Genomic DNA, 17,802 nt, shown 5'->3' on the forward strand with positions numbered 1-17,802 from the left:
TGGCAACAACTACTTGACTGAAGGTGTACTGAGGCTAAGGTTCCTGTGAAGTCCTATACATGGATGGTTCCTAGTTCATATTATATCAATCACAGGCCTAGAAAGCTACACTAAAGCTGCATTCCGATGAGAGTGCACAAAAGGATAAAGTCCTGGATTGCTATAAAGGCCTCTCTGGTGCTTCAGCCATTTAGAAATGGTATTTCTCACAGGGCAAGTGGGATGGTAGTCCTCACATATGGGTGACATCATCAGAATGGAGCCCAATCACTGAACACTTTTGTCAAAATTTCTAGAACTTTGACTGGCACCTACTGGGCATGCCCAGCAATGCAGTGACCCTGCATCCAGCAGGGGTCCCCCTTCAGTCTTCTCTTTTCCGCGCAACAGTAGGCACGCGGGTTAAGGAGCTCTCTGAGATTTCTCACAGGAATTTTCCTCACGGAACTTCTTTCAAAATTTTCCAAAACATTCTACCCCATAGGGGTCCCCCTATCAATATCTATACTCCATGGTCGAAAGGTAAGCTTTTACCCTTGTTGCGGTCTATTCCTGTCGAGTTATCCCTTCGGGACCTACTGGCCATTGACCGCACCGCGGCTAAATTTTTGTCAAAGCCATGGCGTCGGGTTTTCGTCAGTGCCCCGACTGTACTCGGACAATGTCCATCACTGACCCAAATGGGGTCTGTGTTATGTGTTTGGGGTTCGACCACGATGCCCTAACTTGCACCAAATGTGCCCAAATGACACCGAAGGGCCGTAAGGCCCGTTTAGAAAAAATGAACTTTCTCTTTCAGTTAAAAACCCCGACTCCATAGATAGCTTTGACGTCATCCGAGCCGGTGCCATCGACCTCTTGCCAGCACCGGGACACCACTGCTGTTTGACCAGTGTGGACAATTCCAAAAGTGTCGATAGCCTCCTTGCCTTCTCAGAAAAGGACAGAAGAGAACATTGTGAAAAGCGTCGACACGGCATTGGAAGGCTCAGTCCGTCGATCCAGGCAAGTCCTCGGCATAGATGTCGATAGAGCCACCGACAAAGAAGCCCCATCCAGAAAAGGTCCCATCCTCTTCTGTGACGGGTCACCGATGCGTTCCCCCACCTTCAGTGGTGCAGGGATCCGTTATTCCACCTTCACCGGTGGACCCTCCAGCTATGCCAGTGCTGCCTCCTACACCGGTGCCAGGGTTCCATGCCCCAGGCTTCCCCGAGAAATTGGATCGAATGATCCAAGAGGCCATCGGTAAAGCACTTCAGGGCTTCCATCCTCCATCGACGCCGGTACCGGTCCCAGAGCCTGTCACAGATTCGATTCCCGTAGTGCTCGCACCGCTTCTGGGTAGACGGATGCATTGATTGGTGCCCTGCCTCCGATGGAACCGAGAGCATCGGTGGGTCCAGTACCTTCTACACCGATTCCATTATCGGATGATGCGGAAACATAGATTCCCATCCCACCGTCTGGGATTTTACCATACTCGTCCATCAATGTCACCGGTCCCGTCAGTGCCGCCTCCGATGCCATCGATGCCTAGGCCTGGTCCTTCAGAATTAGCACCCTTTTTCCCTGCTGGGGACCCACTAGGTGCTGGAGATCAGACCTATAATCCTTGGACCCAGGATACAGATGATTTACCATCAGAGCCCTCTCCCCCAGATGAAAGACTATGTTCTCCACCAGAAGATCTGTCTCTTATCAATTTCATCAAGGAAATGTCTGAAACCATTCCTTTCCAACTTCAGACAGAAGAGGACTCTAGGCTCAAGATGCTGGAGGTGCTCCTAAGGAAATCATGTCCATACCTATTCATGAAATCCTGCTTGATCTCCTGAAAAGAAACTGGGAACACCCATGTTCCATCCCACCTGTCAACCGCAAGACAGATGCCACTTATCTAGTGCAGTCAGCTCCTGGGTTCCAGAAGTCTCAGTTGGATCATCATTCTGTGGTGGTTGAATCAGCCCAGAAGAAGGCACGACGTTCAAAACCTCATACCTCCCGGGAAAGAACAAAAATCCCTGGATGCTTTTGGCAGGCGTGTCTTCCATGGCTTCATGCTCATATCTCGCATTGCCTCTGACCAGTTATACATGACCCAGTATAATAGTGACCTCTTTTAAAGGATCCAGGACTTCTCTGATTCGTTACCAGAGCAACGCCAGACTCAACTTCATACTCTGGCTCAAAAAAAGTCTGGATGCTGGAAAACACGAGGACTGCGCTGCTTATGATATCTTCGACACTGCCTCTTGATGTATTCTGCTATCTGATAGGAGGAGCAATCAGATAGGAGTTAGCAATCTGTTATTGATGGCTCCTAAAGAAGGAGGAGTCAACAATCTTGTAGTGCCTCAGATATCGTCTTGCCAAGGAGTTAGCAATCTGATGTAGTTGTGGGTGGATCCCTGGGCCGGTGGCAGATGACCACGCCCCCGGGAGGATATCCCGAGAGGGACCACCGGCTAGGCTTGAATATGGAGACACACACATTAGTTCTTATTATTAAAAGGTTTTTGAAACCACCAGAGGTGGCAGTAGTGAGCTGATATGCCCGGCAGGCCTGTAGTCCCTCAGGTACTGGAACAGCGATCCAGGATGGCTGAGCTGTTGAGAAACTGTAGAAAAGTGAGTAGGCAGAGTAGACAGAGTTCATGAACAGAACTAGATGACAAAACTCACATAAGGTCTCAAGGAAGCTCAGGTGCTGGAAGGTTTAGGCCCTCGAGCGAGTACCTGGTTCCAGGGAAAGCTCTGAGAGAGCGATGGTAACTCACAATTGTTTTTAGCAGCGATAGCTTTTAAGCAGTAGAGAATCTTCAGAATGTCCAGGAACATGGGCCCTCGAGGACGAGTACCGGTTCCTATCTGTAATCTGAAAGTAGAGAAAAAGAACGAGGCCCCCGAGGAGCGGGTACCTCTGGTAAGTCCGAGGAGGCAGAGTAGCTTGGGGGGAGTAGTCCGTAGGTAGAGACACATTCCCATCCAACCCCTTGCTAACTAGTTAGATAGCGAAATAGAGTCCTTTAAATATTGGAAGCGGATGACGTCATCTCAGGGGGACGCCCCTGAGGTTCGCGTCCTTGCTGGTACTTCAGTCAGAGTGCGCGCGCCCTAAGTCTTCAGGCAACATGGCGGATCTGCAACGTTGAGCCAGTCCGGGGAAGCCGGAGGGAGATGGCATGGAGACGCCGCGGTAGCCAGCCGTCCATCAGACCCGGAGGGAGTCACCACAGAGGTAAAGAGAGCGGAGTGAGGATGTCGAGCAGCGACTGTCGCAACACCTCTAGAGTGTCTGTAGCGGGGATTAGTGCACGAAGATGGGCCTGGCTCAAATCCTCGGACTTAAGACCAGAAGTCCAAGATAGGTTGGTGGATCTACCTTGTGTGGGCGATAATCTCTTCGGGGAAAAGATCCGAGAGACTGTGATGCAGTTGAAGGACCTCCAAGAAATGCTGCGCCAGCTTTCTTCTGTGCAGTCTTGAGTTCCTTTCTGCCTCTAAGAGAACTTTCAGGTGAGACTCTAAGCGGCCAACCTACAAGCCAAGGAAATTTTATCCTCCGACTTCTAGAGGACGCCCTTCCAGACCTTACCAAAAAGGTCAACCCAGGCAGACTCTGCCTCAAGTCTCAGCCAGCTTCTCAGCCTGGACCAGCGTCAGGGTTTTGACTCCTTCCTAGAGAGTGTAAGTCAACCTCCTCTTCCATCAATACCAGTCAGTGGTCAACACTGCCACTTCAACGGTGCTTGGCACACAGTCACCATAGACCAGTGAGTACTTGCAGTAGTCACCCAAGGTTACCACCTAAATTTCCTGAGTGTTCCAGTGGACTCCCCACCTTGGCTGATGTGAGGGAAGTCTGACCACTCTCCCTTGCTCGAACAGGAGGTCTCATCCCTCCTCCTATCCCAAGCAATAGAACCGGTACCTCTCTCCCAGCAAGGGAAGGGATTTTATTCCCGGTATTTTCTAATATCAAAAAGTCAGGTGGTGTACGCCCGATACTGGACCTCCGTGCACTAAACAAATTTCTGCCCAGAGAAAAATTCAAGATGGTAACCTTGGGCTCTCTACTTCCTCTTCTGCAAAGAGGAGATTGGCTATGCTCTCTAGAACTCCAGGAGGCATATACACACATCTCAATCACACCATCTCATCGCAAATTCCTGTGATTCCTGGTTGGCCCTCGTCCTTTCCAGTACCGTGTTCTACCGTTCGGCCTGGTGTCTGCTCCAAGAGTTTTCACCAAGTGCCTGGTGGTAGTCGCAGCCTTCCTCAGGAATCAGGGTGTCCATGTCTACCCTTATCTTGACGATTGGTTGATAAGGGCTCCGACTCAGCAGGGCACACTTTACCTGCATCTCACTATCAACACCCTGATTTCCTTAGGGTTTCTAATCAACTATCCCAAATCCAAGATAGTTCCATCTCAAACCATATCCTTTATAGGGGCCAATCTAAACACTATACAGGCGAAAGCCTTCCTTCCCCAGGATTGTGCTTTCACCATTACATCTCTGGCGCATCAGCTTCAGTCCTGAGTATCTTCAACTGCTTGTCACTTCCTCATATTGTTGGATTACATGGCGTCCTCTGTGCATGTCACTCCGATGGCTCACCTAACCATGCGAGTAATGCAGTGGACCTTAAAATGCCAGTGGATTCAAGTTTGTCAGCCAATGTCCAGCATTATCCACATTACCAAACAGCTCCATATGTCACTAGCCTGGTGGATGCACCACTCCAATCTCATTCAAGGCCTTCCTTTTCAGGCTCCAGATCCTCAAATCACTTTAACAGACGCATCCAACCTTGGGTGGGGTGCACATGTAGGCGACCTGCAGACTCAGGGAACCTGGTCTCCAGAGGAAGCCAAACACCAGATAAATTTCCTGGAGCTATGGGCGATCAGATATGCCCTCAAGGCCTCTCAGGATTGCCTATCAAACAGCCATCCTGATTCAAACAGACAATCAGGTTGCGATGTGGTACATCAACACACAAGGGGGAACGGGCATCTACCTCTTGTGTCAGGAAGCTGCACAGATATGGGCATGGGCCCTTTTCCGCTCGATGTGCCTCAAAGCAACCTACTTACTGGGAGTGGACAATGTGATGGCGGACAAGCTGAGTCGCACTTTCCATCCGCACGAGTGGTCTCTCAACCCCATGGTAGCAGACGTGATATTTCACCATTGGGGTTACCCTTGCATAGACCTCTTTGCGTCAGTACACAACCACAAAGTAGACTACTTCTGCTCTCTCATTCGGAGTCACCACTCGCAGCCAAGAGATGCCTTCGCCCTCTCCTGGGCCGGCAGTCTCCTTTATGTATATCCTCCACTTCCTCTCATTTCAAAGACTCTCTCGTGAAGCTCTGGCAGGTCAAAGGATTAATGATTCTGATAGCTCCCCATTGGCCATGCCAGGTGTGGTTTCCAATCCTCCAAGGCCTATCAGTGCACCGACACATTCCTCTGGGGAAGTATCCCCTTCTAATCACTTAGAACGAAGGGTATCTCCATCACCCCAACCTCCAAGCTGTCTCTGACGGCCTGGATGTTGAAAGGTTAATACTCCAACCTCTTAACCTTTCAGAGTCTGTACCCCGAGTCCTAGTGGCTTCACAAAAGCCTTCAACGAGAAGGTCTTATCACTGTAAATGGAAGAGGTTTACAGTCTGGTGCACTTCAGTGTCCATAGACCCCTTCACTTGTTCCACTGCAAGGTTCCTAGACTACCTCTGGCACCTGTCAGTTAGATCTAAAAACTTCCTCTATCAGGGTGCATGTTAGTGCAGTGTCTGCGTACCATAAGGATGTAGGAAATGTCTCCATTTCAACTCAACCCTTAGTATCACGTTTCATGAGAGACTTGCTCCATTTAAAACCTCCACTACACCCTCCTGCCCCTGCTTGGGACCTTAATGTGGTTTTGGGACGGCTCGTGAAATCTCCGTTTGAGCTTCTCCGCTCCTATGATCTCCGCTATCTCACCGGGAAGGTAGTTTTTCTGCTGGCGATCACGTCCGCTCACAGAGTTAGTGAATTACAGGCATTAGTTACCCGCCTTACACTAAAATTCTGGATGACAGGGTAGTGCTCCGCACTCACCCTAAATTTTTGCCGAAGGTAGTATTGGAATTTCATATTAACCAATCTATTATCCTACCTACCTTTTTCCCAGGCCCCATTTGATCACAGGAGAACAGGCTCTGTATTCTTTGGACTGCAAACATGCTCTAGCTTTCTATCTGGACTGCACGTCGGCCCATAGGAAATCTACTCAGTTGTTTGCTTCTTTTGATACCATCAAATTGGGAAATCCTGTAGGAAAGCACACACTCTCCTCCTGGTTGGCGGAATGCATTTCTTTTTGCTACCAGCAAGCAGGCATTCTGCTACAAGACCATGTAAAGGCACAATCTGTCAGGGGCATGGCAACGTCAGTAGCGCACCTCCGGTGCCGCTTCCTGATATTTGTAAGGCTGCTACCTGGAGTTCTCTCCATACGTTCGCAGCCCATTATTGCTTAGATAAGGCTGGCACACAGGATTCCATCTTTGGCCAATCGTTCTATGCAATTTGTTTTCTGTTTAACTTCCAAACATCCTTCCACCAACCCATTCAGGATTTCAGGATCCACCCCTGTTGTTGTGCCTGTTGCACATCTTTGGGTACATTTGGTGCTTTACTTGGGCATCCTCGGCTCTGTACTCACTCTTATCCCAGGACAAGCAGGATGCTAGTCCTCACATATGGGTGACGTCATCCACGGAGCCCTTAAGCGGGAAAAACTTCTGGCAAGTTTCTAGAAGCTTTTAACTGGCTGCCTGAGGCTACTGAGCATGCCCGGCATGCCATGATATTCCCTGCCACAGGGGTCTCACTCCAGTCTTCTTTTTTCCGCGCTGCTAGCTGCATCGCGGTTTCCAGGAGCCCCGTGAGTTACCTCACAACGACTAACTTTAATTTTCAACTTTTTACCCTTTATGGGTCTCGCTCGGTTTGTCACCGGCTGGTGACAAACATTATACTCTTTTTTGACAAAAAGGAATCCGAAATCGACGGATGTCGACGGAGAAAACTTCCGGATTCAAAAAATGTCCGGCCTGCAACCGGACTATGTCGATCACGGACCCGCACGTCGAGTGCGTGCGCTGTTTGGGTGGAGACCATGACATCGCCTCTTGTGCCCAGTGTCAAGAAATGACGGTGAAAGGTAGGAAACTTCGCCATGAAAAAATGGCTCAGATTTTTCAAATCCGGGCATCGCCGTCGCCTTCGTCATCGACTAAATCTTCACCGGTAGGCTTATCGAAGAAGATACTTCTAAAGACGAGAATCCCAGAAGGTTCGGGGGACGCTTCATCGCCAACACCATCCGTGGCATCGTCAAAATCCGTGTCTGAGGTTCGCACAAAGCATAAGCACCGTAGACATCACTCGATTCCTCCATTGCCACCGCCGGAGGAACCGGTATCCAAACAGCGGAAATTGTCATCGACCTCCGTAACGCCTACAGAGGAATCGATACCATCGACTTCCGTGACGGACTTAACTGCTTTGATTAAGAAAATTGTCACTGATGCCCTTAAAGAAAGCATGCCGGCGACATCGCCGATGCCGGCCCTAGGGTCGATGCCGACTTCTCAGTCGATGCCGGCCATCGGGCCGATGCCGATAATTCAGTCGATGCCGACTATCGAGTCGATGCCCTCCTCGATATCGATGCCGGTGCCATCATCGATCTCGATGCCGGTGCCATCGTCGATCTCGATAGCGAGGACGACTGCAGCGCTTTCTACAGCGTTTTCTATGCCGATGGAGGCGGCCTGCTGCTCTTCAGCGATACCGGCTGATCCAATGATTCCTACAGCTTCATCGTCGATACAACTGTCAGAGCCATCGATGGAATCGACTGTTTTACAAACCTCGATGTCCACAATGGCTTCCAGGCCTATCTCCTCATTGATTCCCATTTCAATGTTCTCTTTTCTAACTACAGCACTTTCTACTGCTGCACAAATAACACCACATTACACCCTAGCTCCGTCCAGAGCTCCAGGGCAGGGGAAAAAGGCATCAGGAAAGTCTAAGCACATATCCCTGCAGGCTCCAGAAGTTTCTTCTGAGAGAAGACTGCATGCAATGCTTACAAAAAGATATCAGGATCTTTTAGCTTCCTTGCCTTCACAACCTGAGGAGGAAAGTGATGCCAGTGATGGTGCACAGGACACCCAAGATCCTTTACAAGGACCATCTGGGATATCACCATCAAAAAGGCTGGACCATGATTCATACCAGCCACCAACAGATACATGGTCAGATACACAATCGGAGCACTCTTCAGAAGATTTTTTATCAGAAGGTACTCCGCCTCAGGCCAAGAAACAATCCCCTCCTGAGGATTTATCCTTTGCTTCCTTCATCCAAGAGATGTCAGAGTCCATCCCTTTTCAGCTCCAAGCGGAGAAGGATGAAAGACAGCAGACACTGGAGATACTACAATTTGTAGATCCCACAAAACATAACCTGGCTATCCCAGTACATGAAGTGCTGCTGCAGCTTCAACAAAGGATTTGGGAGCACCCGTGTACAACACCTGGAGTAAATCGTAGAGTGGACTCTACGTATTTAGTCCAAGCAGCCCCAGGGTTCGAGAAGCCACAACTGCCACACACCTCATTAGTTGTGGAATCTGCGCAAAAGAAGTCACGCAGGTCTAGAACGCACGCCTCTATCCCTCCAGGAAAAGATAACAGATTCCTAGACCTTATGGGACGTAAGATTTACCAGGGAGCGATGCTGAATTCTAAGATTGCTGCGTACCAACTGTATATGACACAGCATCAAAGAAATCTGTGGAAACAGATTGAGGAGTTTCTCCCATCTCTACCTCAACAACAGCAGGAGGCAGCACAACAGATTGTGCAGAAGGGTCTGGATGCGGGCAAACATGAGGTGCGAGCGGCATATGATGCGTTTGAGACTTCTTCCAGAACTGCAGCATCAGGCATCAGTGCACGTAGATGGGCCTGGTTGAAGGCTTCAGACTTACGTCCAGAAGTCCAGGATAAACTAGTGGACTTGCCTTGCCAAGGTGACAACTTGTTCGGAACAAAGGTGCAAGATGCAGTAACACAGCTTAGAGAGCACTCTGAAACGTTAAAGCAGCTCTCCACTTTGTCCCATGATCCTTCAACTCACCCTGCCCGCAGGCCGCCGCGTAGAGACACCAGACGGCCTTTCTACAGGCCGAGGAGATATTACCCTCAGACCTCTAGACCACGCTCTACAAGGCCTCAACAACGGCCTCAGCAAAGACAGCAGAGAGCTGCAAGGCCGCAGCCTCCGCCCCAAACAGCTTCCACCTCTGGCTTTTGAAAGCAGTCCCGGAGAACAGAGCCAACCAAACCCCTTTCCAAATTTACCAGTAGGGGGAAGGATTTCCCAATTTTACAACGAATGGGAAAGCATCACCACAGATCAATGGGTCTTATCCATAGTTCATCAGGGTTACCACCTGGACTTCACAGCTCCCCCGCAGGAGTTTCCACCACAAAACTCCTGTCTCGAACACATTCCTCAATTACAAATGGAATTATCTACTCTTCTGAAAGCAAAAGCTGTGGAACACGTACCACACTCACAGAAGGGAAGAGGATTCTATTCCCGATATTTCCTCATTCCAAAGAAAACCGGAGGACTTCGTCCCATCCTAGATCTCAGAAATCTCAACAAATTTCTAAAGAAAGAAAAAATCAGAATGGTATCATTAGGCACCATACTTCCTCTCATACAAAGGGGGGATTGGCTTTGTTCTCTGGATCTCCAAGATGCTTATACTCACATACCTATATTCCCACCTCATCGCAAGTACCTAAGATTCAAGGTGGGACACCAGCATTTTCAATACAGAGTCCTACCATTCGGCCTCGCCTCAGCTCCCAGAGTATTCACCAAATGCCTAGCAGTAATAGCAGGACATTTGCACAAACAAGGTGTTCATGTCTTCCCTTACCTAGACGATTGGCTGATAAAAAGCCAGTCACACCAAGGAGCACTAACTTCTCTACGTTACACGATACAGTTACTTCACAGACTGGGTTTTCTTATAAACTATCAAAAATCCCACCTCCACCCGTCTCATCTGCTACAATACATAGGAGCAGAATTAGACACAAACCTTGCACAGGCTTTTCTTCCAGAAGATCGTGCGCAAACACTGTCCCGGTTGGCGTACTCCATGTCCATACAACCACAAGTGACAGCTCATCAGTTTCTCATCTTACTAGGCCACATGGCTTCAACGGTTCATGTTACTCCGATGGCAAGACTTGCCATGCGACTAACCCAATGGACTCTTCACTCACAATGGATCCAAGCCATTCAACCACTTCACTCTCGCATCCAAGTAACCCACCAACTACGCTCATCGCTACAATGGTGGATACTCAAGGACAATTTGCGCAAGGGCCTACCCTTCCAAAAACCGATCCCTCAGATAACATTAACTACAGATGCATCCACCTTGGGATGGGGAGCTCATGTGAACTCTTTCCAAACGCAAGGAACTTGGACAAAACTCGAAGCCACTTATCAAATCAATTTTCTGGAACTTCGAGCTATACGCTATGCGCTGCATGCGTTCAAAGACTGTCTTTCACACAAGACTGTGCTAATCCAGACAGACAATACTGTAGCCATGTGGTACATCAACAAACAGGGAGGTACGGGCTCGTATCTCCTTTGTCAGGAAGCGGCACAGATTTGGGACTGGGCCTTGAACCACTCCATGTTCCTACAGGCCACTTATCTAGCAGGGATTCAAAATGTACTAGCAGACCGACTCAGTCGCCAGTTCCAACCACACGAATGGTCTCTGAATCCCTCCATTGCGACCAAAATATTCCAACGTTGGGGACAACCAACAACAGACCTCTTTGCTTCACATCTGAACCACAAAGTGGACAACTTCTGTTCTCTGCACAAACAGAAGAACCAACCGGCCAAGGACGCCTTTGCTCGCCCTTGGAACTCAGGCCTACTATATGCATATCCTCCAGTACCGCTTATCACCAAAACGCTGGTGAAGCTACAGCAGGACAAGGGGTCCATGATTCTCATAGCCCCATATTGGCCTCGACAAGTATGGTTTCCCACACTGCTAGACCTGTCAATCAAGGATCCAATACGCCTGGGAGTAGCTCCCACTCTCATCACTCAGGATCAGGGCCGGTTGCGCCATCCCAACCTTCAATCCCTATCCTTGACAGCATGGATGTTGAAAGCTTGATCTTGCAATCACTTAATCTCTCAACTAATGTTTCTCAAGTACTTATAGCTTCCCGCAAACCTTCCACAAGAAAGAATTATTCTTTCAAATGGAAACGATTTACGTCCTGGTGCAAGCAAAACAATACAGATCCTTTCACTTGCCCCACAACTACTCTTCTAGATTATCTGTACTACCTCTTCGACTCTGGTCTTCAGACATCGTCAATCAGAGTACATTTGAGTGCAATCTCAGCTTATCATAACAAGATAGGAGATGCACCTATCTCCACACAACCTCTCGTCAGTAGATTCATGAGAGGTCTAACTCAACTTAAACCACCAATTCGGCCCCCAGCTACACAATGGGACCTAAATCTGGTCTTAACAGGTTTAATGCGTTCTCCTTTTGAACCCATAGATACCTGTGAACTTAAATTTCTCACATGGAAAACTATTTTCCTCATAGCCATTACATCAGCTAGGAGGGTTAGTGAATTACAAGCACTTGTCACATATGAACCTTATACAAAGTTTCTCCATGACAGAGTGGTTCTCCGAACACATCCAAAATTCCTTCCTAAGGTAGTTACGGAATTCCACTTAAATCAAACTATAGTTCTACCCACATTCTTTCCAAAGCCTCACTCTCATCAAGGCGAAAGAGCTTTACACACTTTGGACTGTAAACGTGCGTTGTCCTATTATTTGAATCGCACTACGTCCCTCAGAAAATCCAATCAGCTTTTTGTCTCTTATGACCCAAATAAGCCAGGTAAAGCAGTGGGGAAACATACTCTCTCCAATTGGTTGGCAGCCTGCATACAATTTTGCTATGACAAAGCAGGCCTTCCTCTCCAAGGGCGAGTAAAGGCACATTCAGTACGAGCAATGTCAACCTCAGTAGCACATTTTCGTTCAGTACCAATCATTGACATTTGTAAAGCAGCAACATGGAGTTCCCTTCACACCTTTGCAGCTCATTACTGTTTGGACAAGGAAGGACGACAGGATTCAGCCTATGGACAATCTGTCTTAAAGAACTTGTTTCCAGTTTAATCCCAACTCCTTCTACATCCACTCTGCTGTGATCTTCGGCTGACTCATTTTCTTCAACAAAGCATCACTGCTACCTCCATGGACAATGACTCAGCCTCTAGCTTGCTAATTACCCATATGTGAGGACTAGCATCCTGCTTGTCCTGGGATAAAGCAAAATTGCTTACCTTGTAATAGGTGTTATCCCAGGACAGCAGGATGTAGTCCTCACGAAACCCACCCGCAACCCCGCGGAGTTGGGCCTCAGACTTTATTATTTTATTTGCTGACGCTTATTGCTACATACAAGACTGGAGTGAGACCCCTGTGGCAGGGAATATCATGGCATGCCGGGCATGCTCAGTAGCCTCAGGCAGCCAGTTAAAAGCTTCTAGAAACTTGCCAGAAGTTTTTCCCGCTTAAGGGCTCCGTGGATGACGTCACCCATATGTGAGGACTACATCCTGCTGTCCTGGGATAACACCTATTACAAGGTAAGCAATTTTGCTATATGTGAGGACTACCATCCTGCTTGTCCTGTGAAAAAGCAGAGTTGCTTACCTGTAACAGGTGTTCTCACAAGACAGCAGGATGTTAGTCCTCACGAAACCCACCCCACGGAGTTGGGTTCGTTTACGTTTTCTTATTTTATTTTTTGCACGTACTTTTTGCTATATAACGAGACTGAAGGGGGACCTCTGCTGGATGCAGGGTCAGTGCATTGCTGGGCATGCCCAATAGGTGCCAGTCAAAGTTCTAGGAACTTTGACAAAAGTGTTCCATGATTGGGCTCCATCCTGATGATGTCACCCATATGTGAGGACTAACATCCTGCTGTCCTGTGAGAACACCTGTTACAGGTAAGCAACTCTGCTATACTGGGGACAGAGGAAACTGAATAGACTGCATGCCAAGGCAAAGATTACAAATCAGGTGGGAGAGAGAAACCAAAATGGGCTAGTTCACTTAGTGCTGTGCACTGCCATATGGAACACTAGGGTTCCATTCCCAAGCTTTGTTTCTGCTCCATGGGCTATTAGGGGCTGTTTATCACACCACAGTGACACCAGACTCTGGATTTCTGGAAAAAGCTATGGCCTATAGCCCCCATAATCTAGGGCTGTTGCTGCAATGGCTGGGCTAGTTTGGCAAGGGGAGGTTTATAAAATGAGCCAGACCTTAGATGTTAATGAAGACTCATGATGGTGTAGGTCAATACAGGTAGATTCTGATTAAGCTGGAGGTCCAAAAGAACAGGGGCAAACTAGCAGTCAGTCTGCATCTTATTTCTACATAACAGATAATAAATATTCTGATAAATATAGTCATGAGTTTTGTGACTTGTATTGATGCTACATATTAAGTGTCAATTTTCCTGGATTTGTCTTAATGTATTTTTTGAAGCTTTGAGAAAAGGCCAGTTGGAAATGTAAATCCCAAGCAATGGACCAGTGGGATGAAGAGTCCTACATTTGGGGTGATGTCATCTCCCAATGCCATGTACAGTGTGTCATTTTGTTGGCTGGGAAGCTAGAATGTTTTGCATGCATGAAGGTAGGCACTGAACCAAGCAGCCCTCCGTCTGTAGTTTTTTTCACCTGTGGAATGGATAGTAGTATTCAGTAACAGGTCCTCATGCCACACAAACTCCTTTTTTTTTTTTCAGATTTTTTTCTTTAACTTTTTTTTTTGTTTTAACTCTTTTTATTGAAAGTTTCAATACAGAGGTACATAAATTGTATCAAGGTGCACAAATTCTAGCATTAAAAAGGAAAACAGTAAATACCTATAAAGTAGAGAAAGAAAAGAGAGCAAAGTAACCAAAAAAGAAAGAAAGAGAGAGCAAAGAGTAAGCTGGCTGCAGACTGAAGCATATACAGTTATTACAGTGAATCAATATACATCTCAAGCAGCTTCCACACCTGTGCCCATGATGACAGTCGATTAAATTTAACTGCCATTGCCTTCTCATACTTACTGTACAAACATATGGAATTCCTCCATTAATGGGCAGATAGGTCACTATGCTTCCAGTTAGCTAGAATGTTATGTAAGGCTACTGTTAGTAAAAAAAAAAAAAAAAAAATCCAGTAATTTGAGATGTGGAGGTGGAAGCCCGAGGATGGAGTTGCTCCACGGAGAATAACTATATAGTAGGATATGCGTTGGGAGAGGTCCACTATTGTTGAAATGGTAACCCAAATTTGTTGCCAAAAAGTGTACACCTTGGGGCAGAAAAATAGCATATGCGACAAGGTAGCTCTCAGTAGCTGAGCAGGACCAACAGGCTTGCGAATTAAGTAAGCCTGCTCGGTGCAATTTCCATGGAGTCCACACTGCTCTATGGGACACAAAAAAGGTCTGGGTTAGACTGGAAGATAGTGAGATGCGGACAAATATTCCCATTTCACTGTACTTGACAAGTCAGTAAATTATGATAGCCACAACGTATAAGAACATAGGAAATTGCCATGCTGGGTCAGACAAAGGGTCCATCAAGCCCAGCATCCTGTTTCCAACAGAGACCAAACCAGGCACAAGAGCCTAGCAATTGCCCAAACACCAAAAGATCCCATGCTACTGATGCAATTAATAGCAGTGGCTATTCCCTAAGTAAACTTGATTAATAGCAGTTAATGGACTTCTCCTCCAATAACTTATCCAAACCTTTTTTGAACACAGCTACACTAACTGCGCTAACCACATCCTCTGGCAACAAATTCCAGATCTTAATTGTGCGTTGAGTGAAAAAGTATTTTCTCCAATTAGTCTTAAATGTGCTACTTGCTAACTTCATGGAATGCCCCCTAGTCCTTCTATTATTTGAAAGTGTAAGTAACCGATTCACATGTACTCATTCAAGACCTCTTATGATCTTAAAGACCTCTATCATATCCCACCTCAGTCGTCTCTTCTCCAAGCTGAACAGCCCTAACCTCTTCAGCCTTTCCTCATAGGGGAACTGTTCCATCCCCTTTATCATTTTGGTTGCCCTTCTCTGTACCTTCTCCATCGCAACTATATATCTTTTTTGAGATGTGCCGACCATAATTGTACATAGTGTTCAAGGTGTGGTCTCACCATGGAGAGATACAGAGGCATTATGACATTTTCCGTTTTATCAAGCATTCCCTTCCTAATAATTCCTAACATTCTGTTTGCTTTTTTGACTGCTGCAGCACACTGAGCCGACTGTTTTACAGAATTATCCACTATGATGCCTAGATCTTTTTCCTGGGTGGTAGTTCCTAATATGGAACCTAACATCGTGTAACTACAGCAAGGGTTATTTTTCCCTATGTGCATCACCTTGCACTTGTCCACATTAAATTTCATCTGCCATTTGGATGCCCAATCTTCCAGTCTTGCAAGGTCCTCCTGTAATGTATCACAATCTGCTTGTGAATTAACTTCTCTGAATAATTTTGTATCATCCGCAAATTTGATAACCTCACTAGTCGTATTCCTTTCCAGATCATTTATATAAGCATTGTCAAATTATCCTATTTTCTTCAGATGGATCCTTCTTCCAATTTTTGAAGGACTTTTTTTTGGCTAAAATAGCCTCTTTCACCTCACCTTTTAACCATGATGGTAATCATTTTGCCTTCCTTCCACCTTTCTTAATGCATGGAATACATCTGGACTGTGCCTCTAGGATTGTATTTTTAAACAATGTCCATGCCTGTTGAACACTTTTAACCTTTGCAGCTGCACCTTTCAGTTTTTTTCTATTTTCCTCATTTTATCAGTTTCCCTTTTGAAAGTTTAGTGTTAGAGCTGTAGATTTGCTTGTTGTCCCCCTTCCAGTTATTAGTTTAAATTTGATCATGTTATGATCACTATTGCCAAGTGGCCCCACCACCCTTGCAAAGACTGCAAAGGAGAGAAGGGTTTAAGAAGTTTATAGAGTCTAGAGGCAAGATGACCTAGAGATCCATATTCCTGATAAATGCTAAGTAACAATGGTGAATTATCACTGGATAGATTAGGTATAGATATAGCTCATAGCACACTACGGAGTTGTAACCAGGCATAAAACTGAGATGTAGGCAAACAAACTTCTCTTTTAGTGTGGCAAAAGAGAGCAGGGTGTCTTCATGCATTACAGATGAGAGAAGCCAGCTTCCTTTACATTGCCAGACTGGCCAATTGAGAGAGTGGCCTCCCACCACTATCATGGGATTATGCCACAATGGGGTAAATCTGGAGGCCCTCCATGGGGAAGTGTTGGATGGGCAATTTTGATCAAACTCTAAGAAAGCCCAGTGTAAAGACCGCAAGGTAGAGTTAGAGGCATGTGTGGGAATAAGCGACATGCCTGGAAAACTTTCAGGTGGGTAAGGGAGAAGGAGTTCTTCAATAGGCAGCCATCGGGGATGGTAGGTCAATGCAAAACAGTGTGCGTAAAGGTGGTAACCTTGTTGCAACATGAATGCCTTATGGTATAGATAAAAATCTGGAAAGTTACCACCACCACCCTTCTTAACTGCTTTTAGTTTAGATAAGGCAATACGAGGGGCCTTGTTGCGCCACGGGAAGCATGTTAAAAGCCTGTCCACTTGCTGGTAGAAATCCCTAGAGAAAAAAATGGAGGTCATGGAGAGCACGTAGTTTACCTGAGGTGCAAGAACCATTTTGATGGTGTCGAGTCTCCCTCACCAAGTTAGATGCAGAGGAGAGAGACCATTGTAGGGGGAGGTATCTCGCAACATTTGGAATACGGATAATTCACATTGAGTGATCGTTGTCAAAATATCTGTGTCAAATTGTATTCCTAAATACTTAAGGCCTTGAGTCACCTTTTGTATGGGATAGCGAGAGAGATCAGTCAGGGCCTCTAAGAAGTTTAATGGGAGCATCTCCGTTTTATGCCAGTTAATTTAATAGCCAGAGATATTAAGAGTATAAGGATATTAAAGCAAATAAATGGGAAAGCGACAACTCGGGGTTGGCTAAAAAAAAATCATCATCTGCGTTGGCAGACAGTTTATAGGTTTCTGGTACTATGATGACTCCTCCTATGGCGTTCTCTTGCCTAATAGCCAGCAGTAATAGTTCCAAAGCCAGGTTAAACAACAATGATGAGAGGGGGCAGCCTTATCGTGTGCCTCTGAACAAGGAAAAGGAATTGACACGATTATTAATATATAGGAATTCCGACGGGGATTGGTATAAGAACTGAACCGAGGACACAAAATGGGGGCCAAAACCAAACCATCAGAGTGTGTCAAATAAAATATTCCATTCCACCCAATCGAAAGCTTTTTCCGCATCTAGGGAGAGGGCCACAACTGGCACAGTAGCTAGGAGGGCTTATTCTTGAATATGCAAAAGAAGCGGGTGTTATTGGCAATGAGTAGATTCTTGATAAATCCCAACTGGTCAGAATATATTAGGGAACACCTAATCTGGGACAGCCTAGTAGCCGTACCTTTTGCAAAAATTTTGTAATCCGTGTTCAGTAATGAGATGGGTCTGT

General features: G+C 46.6%; 1 protein-coding gene across 17 annotated transcripts in view; it reads left to right on the forward strand.

Annotated features, from left to right (window-relative positions):
* The window catches only part of LOC115087704 (cyclic AMP-dependent transcription factor ATF-7), a 624,371-nt gene that overhangs the window by 179,729 nt on the left and 426,840 nt on the right, over positions 1–17,802 (forward strand). The window lies entirely within an intron of this gene.

This window comes from Rhinatrema bivittatum, chromosome 3 (assembly GCF_901001135.1).
Source record: "Rhinatrema bivittatum chromosome 3, aRhiBiv1.1, whole genome shotgun sequence".
In the NCBI taxonomy this organism is placed as follows: domain Eukaryota; kingdom Metazoa; phylum Chordata; class Amphibia; order Gymnophiona; family Rhinatrematidae; genus Rhinatrema; species Rhinatrema bivittatum.